Source organism: Sus scrofa, chromosome X (assembly GCF_054392235.1).
Source record: "Sus scrofa isolate SSC_HxYL_T2T_F1_AM1 chromosome X, Sscrofa_HxYL_maternal_Yorkshire_Landrace_v2.0, whole genome shotgun sequence".
NCBI classification, from domain to species: Eukaryota; Metazoa; Chordata; class Mammalia; order Artiodactyla; family Suidae; genus Sus; species Sus scrofa.
Genome location: NC_139401.1, coordinates 63810295 through 63816294, shown reverse-complemented (window position 1 = coordinate 63816294; position 6000 = coordinate 63810295).

Sequence of the window (6000 nt, the reverse complement as noted above, 5' to 3'; positions counted from 1 at the left end):
ACATCTAAGAAGTCATGTTAGAACTAGAAAAAACTAGCCTAGTCCTTATCACCCTTGCTCTACAGATGGGGAGACCGAAAAGGTGAAGTGACCTGCTAAAGTTCACCTGATGGTAAGTAGCAGAAGCTGGTATCCTGATTCCTGATCCAATGCTCTTTCTCCTGCATGCCTTTATAGACAAACATGCTCACAGGAGTTTGGACACCCAGTGAACAGTTGGTAACTCTAACCAGAGACAGGAAGGGAGGAGTTTCTATCATGGCTCAGTGGTTAACGAATCTGACTACAAACCATGAGGTTGCAGGTTCGATCCCTGGCCTCGATGAGTGGGTTAAGGATCTGGCATTGCCATGAGCTGTGGTGTAGGTTGCAGACGCAGCTTGGATCTGGCATTGTTGTGGCTCTGGGGTAGGCCGGTGGCTACAGCTCTGATTAGCCTCCTAGCCTGGGAACCTCTGTATGCCACGGGTGCAGCCCTAAAAAGACAAAAAAAAAAAAAACAGAAGAAGAAGAAAGAAGAGAAAAGACAGGCAGGGAAAGCAAGAGGCTTGATGAGACACTTGGGAGATGGTAGGGCTGGAGGACTCCAAAGGACTCATCTGAAGTTTGGGGAGTAGGTGGCTGCTCTGAGGATATCACAGTCTCATGTACATCAGATATCACTGCCACTCCTGGAAGAGGCAGTTGTGGAGACAATTCTATTGTGATATATCTCCTTCTTTGTTCCTATAGCTAATGCTGCCTGCTTTTGTGTTCCTTGGGCCTCTTTGCAAAGACAGAAAATCAACCAGCCTTTCAAAAAAGAAAAAGTGGTGCAATAATAGAAATCATAGACTTTGATAACAAACATACTTTAGCTTGAGTTCAATCTTTATTACTTGGAAGTAATCTTGGGTCTGAGCCAGAAATAAGTTGAATCAGGGCCTCAGTTTATTTACATAATAGGAATAATTGTGCTTATCTTGTAGGGTTAATGTAAGGATTATGTAGGACACCATATAAAGAGCTTTCCTTTAGCACTTCCTGGGACATAGTAAGTGCTCACTATATTACTTATTATTATTATCATTATTACTATTATTCCCTTGAGTCAACCTCTGTGTCACTCTCTATTCTATTCTTATACAATATGTTACAGCAAGCTTCCAACTTACTAATTATGTTACAACTTTTTTAAAAAAAATTCTTAGTTATCTCAATTGTTATTCTTACTCTGCTGGCCTATTTTCTGGTTTTAGATTTGAAGTGCCCCAATGGAGACTGTAGAGAACTGTTTGCATATAGTCTGACTTAAGTCAGGTTTTTTGGTACAGGCTTGCTAGTTGGCAGTCAGACCAAATTCTGCAAATGGTCTTCTTGCGTGCAGCAATCTGGGAAGGATATTGAAGAAAAAAGGGAAGTTGTGGCCTGAGAAAATGGTGGCAGAAGAATCTGAGGATTTGTATCTTCTGCATATGCCTATTAACTCAGAAAAATAGGTTTTCATACTTCAGTGTGTCTTTTAAATGTTTCTCATTGCTTCTAGAGTCACTATTCCAACTCCTCCAATAATTCTGTCCTTCTCTCACTCTTCCTTGCAATGGCAAAAAGAAAACCACTGGGAGTTTGTAGTAGATATTTTTGGGATGTATATATAGGAACCACAGATGAGAAGTGGAGGCTCTCTCACTGAGGCTCTAAACCACTGTGTAAAGAGATGGTAGAGGTTTTAAGGTTCCCTGTTACCCTGGCATGCTGCCTGTATGTATACAACTGGTACAACTGGTCTGTGATTTAGGTGTGCTAGGGCTAGTCCATTGATGTAGGTCCTAATTCACAATAGCAGTCAACAAGTTTTTTTGCTGTGACTTCCTCATTTGAAGAATGCTAAGTTTGGGCTAGATGCTGTCTAAGATAACTTCTAGCTCTAAAAAGTAGCAGTTATACATCAGAGGTTAGCCCAATATTGTCTGAGGGATAGATGTGGGAGGGTTTGGGGTGGATGCGATAAGTGGAAGTACCAAATTGGCCTGGTCTAAGGCATTTAGTAGGCTGTAAACTCACTGAAAGCATGCACTGTGGCTTAACTCCTACTTAGCTATATATAAGATCATCTAAATGGTAAAGAAATTATTTTACTTTTGAGCAGTATCTCCATCCATCAAGGACTTGACAGCATATATTACCCAGGACTCAATTGTTGTTTTGATTCCCTGTCCCAGGTGTTAAGTAAAATTTTTTTGAGTACAAACATGGGGGTTCTAGTTCCAAAACTATGTGTTCTAGGGATAATCAAAGGCCTCTTCCTTTCCCATTTATGTTATTTTAAAAAGTGCTGCTGTAGTTCACAATAACCGCTGTGTCCACATTGGAAGGGGCTCTCCATCTCATCTGGTTCTATTCCACATCTCCAGACACACTCATTTTATAGATGAGAAATCTAATGTTGAGGAAAGGGCAGAGAGTTGACTAGTATATAGTGAATCAGAAGGCCAGAATCCTAGCTATACAGTAACTATATAACCATGATCAAGTCATATATAGCACTCCCACATCTAGGCTCTTTTTAATCCACTAGGTGTTCTTTACCCTTGACTTCAGTGCTTTGCTACTCCTTGGAAAGTCTACGGTGGAATCTGTCACTTTAGGCAAGAGCTGAATGGTCAATGCAACCATGGCGGGTGATTGTTAGATCACTCTCTGTAGGTCCAAGGAAAGAGAACCTAAGCAATGGTGGTCAGAGAGGCTCTTCTGGACACACAGCCCACAAACATTCACATTCTTCCTCTCTTTACTTAGACACACATAAACAAACATACATCCTAAGAATCTCTTATTTTTGTCTCTTCTCCATCAAACACTGCTCTCAGGAAAATTCTAAGAAACCCATCCACTCTCAAGTGATCAAGGACATACATGGCTTAATATGAGAAACCTCTGGCATTTTAACAGGGATAAAAACAAGAGCAATAAACCCACCAGCTGGTCATATACATTCTTCCTGAATTCCCCAACCTGGCCTAGTAAAGAGGCACTGTGACAATCTCTATTACAGGTAAGGACATTGAGACATAAAGAATTTTCCTATTATTCCTTAACACATCTGTCACACCTCATTGATGGCCTGTACCTAAAGCCCAGAATCCAATTTGGGATGTCATGAAGTATTCACACTGAGAGGAGACAAAAGGGGGATTTATTGAACTTTTGTAAACCCTAAAGAAGGCTGGCTTGGATTTCACCTCAATCATAGGATGATGTGGCCCCTGAACACCAGTGAGGATGTGAACATGCCCATTCCTTATCTTGGCAAGAACCGGGGCAGTGACACCCCCATCCATTTTATGCTCCCATGAGAATGAGAATGAGGGTAAACAGCTGGGTTTTGTGTAGCTTTCTCCTGGTGGATAAGCTCAGGGTTTTTGATGAGAAGTGGTAATGGGCTGCCAGTGTCCATCTGTGCTTTCTAGCTCAGACCCTTTGATCTTTTGGTGGTCCCAGGTCAACCTATGCTAAGGGCAACACATAACAAATTTATAATCCATGTGCAAAGATTTTAAAAATATATGAAAATTAAAGTGGCATTAAAAAGCCACTGGGCATGATACCAACTCTTGACTTCAATAAAGACAGCCAATAAAAAGAGCTAATTAAAAGAAATCTGATGAAATTCTTCTGAAATTTTAGATTGTTTTATGTTTTAACAAATTAACAACGGTGATAAGAGCACATTAGCAGCTTTTCTCTGGTCTCTTTGTTAACAATAACTTGAGCCTGCAGCCACAACAGGGGCTGTGGCCAAGTTTTAGCTGGCAGACCAGCAAGACAGTATTTTACACAATGGATGACATTTCTGAAAGCAGAGACAGAGACAAACCCAGAGTCACACATGTATTCCAACAAACAAGTTTCTGCCATTTTTAATTGTATTTAGAGCAACAAAAGATTCCAAGATTACAAAAAGAGAATAGAACACTAGCGTTTGGGGCTGGTCCTGCTGCCCAGTGCAGGCCAAGTACTTCTGTGAGAACTGAAGCCCCATCAAAAGAAGATTCAAGCAAAATTAATGTTTCCTTAAAAATCTTTATATGATTTCTTTAATTTTTATCACTCAACATTAAAATTAGTTCTTACATCTGGTTACATAGTCTGCTCCCTCCTGCTGCCAAATTAATCTGAAGGACAGCATAAGAATGTTATGTCCAAGGCACTCCCTAATCAATGTTCCACTCTAGGGGAAAGCAGAAAGGTGTCACTGAGTGGTGAGGGGATTTTTTTTTTTTTTTTTTTTTTTTTTTTTTAGCTTGAGTCATCCCGATGGTGGCTACTCTCAGCACCTGAGTGGCTTATGGGATAGGGCAATCCCACAGGCACTTCACTGCAGGACAATTAGCACCAAGGGCTAAAGTTGGAAGAGACTGCAGGCCGGCCTATATGCTGTGCAGGGAACAGAGTTCCAAAATGTGAAACATCGGCCCGAGACGGCACCACCAGAGAAACAGCAGCATTTCAGAATTGTCTTTCCTTCGGGACGTGTGTAAGGACAAGTCTTTGGTGGGTGGCCAGTGGAATTTGTAGCTCATGATAGCCTTGTTAAATAGTGCATATGGGAACTGTTTTAGGTCACAGGGCTACTGAGACCAGAGCTTGTCATTTAATTCCATAAAAAGCTAAGAGAGAAGTAGCATAAGGAAGAGAACCAGCACCTCTGCTATACTGAATTAGGGCTGGAAACCAATCGATGCATATTAACTGTTTCCTGGCCAAATCTAATAGGGGGTCAAAGCTGAGTCAAAAGCTATTTTTCCCTTTAAGACTCTAACTGTTAAATTTTTTACCACTCATTTTTTTTTGGGGGGGTGGGGAGGAACATTCCAAGTGGTTTTTTTTTGTTTTTTTGTTTTTGTTTTTGTTTTGTTTTGTTTTGTTTTTACCTCAGCTGAAGTATCTGAAGAGAAGTGACTAATGTGGATTTTTCTGCCTTCACCTAGAAACGGTTAAGAATTGGGAGGCTCTGGGCAACAGACCCCAGTGTCAATCTCTTAATTGAAGAAAAACATCCCTACCTGTGGGCAGAGATGGACCTGTACCTACAGAGATACTACTTCTAATACATTAATAATTTTTTAACAGAGAAAAACACATTTTCATTGTCAAAATCTTTACAGAACATATCCAAAATCAGAATTAGAGCACATAGACACCCAGTAGCAAGAGCACCTCAATCGCAGGTGAGTGAATTGTTTGAAATGGAGCACTTGCTCCAGGTTCCCAAGTGCAGGAAACTGCCCTTTTCTCACAAGGATGGCAATGAACAAAAAATACCCTTCCTTCTTTCAACTGCACAGGTCCCATTAGAGGGCCAATGGCTAATTATTTGCGTTGGCCTTTGGCCACAAGTCTGGGCCTTCTCCATGGTAAATCCCAATAAGTTCCAATGAGACTTCGCCACCCTTTACACATTCATCTGTCTTGGGCTAGTAAAGTGCAATACATCATGTACCCTACCCTTTTCCCCCCTCAGCTCCTTTGCAAGGCCTGTGGGTCTGGCCTCAATAGAAGCAGATATCTCTTAGTTATCTGATCAACCCAGGTGTCTTTTCAATTCTGAGAGAGCTTCCAAGATGTAGCTGTGGCCTCTCTCACAAGTACATGGTATCAATTATGACCTGGAACCAAATATAAAGGTGCAGAGAAAGATAAAGCTATAAGAACACATTATATCTATATATATATAATTCAGTTTTGAAAACATGGATACAAATACTCATTTACAATATATTTCAACCTTCTGCCTTAAAATGCAGAGAACTTTTTTGTGCCATTCAAAGTGGGCAGAAATGAGAATTTCTGCCTGCTGTCCCCTCTAGTGCAAAATCTAGTCCTTTATATGCTCCCCTTCTCAGTAAGGGCTTCACATCTTCAGATATGCTAACATCGGCACTAGAAAATACAGTGGCCAAGACAGCTCCATTTCCAATCATGCAATGATGGAGCTTTAAGAATTTGCTCAGCAACTAC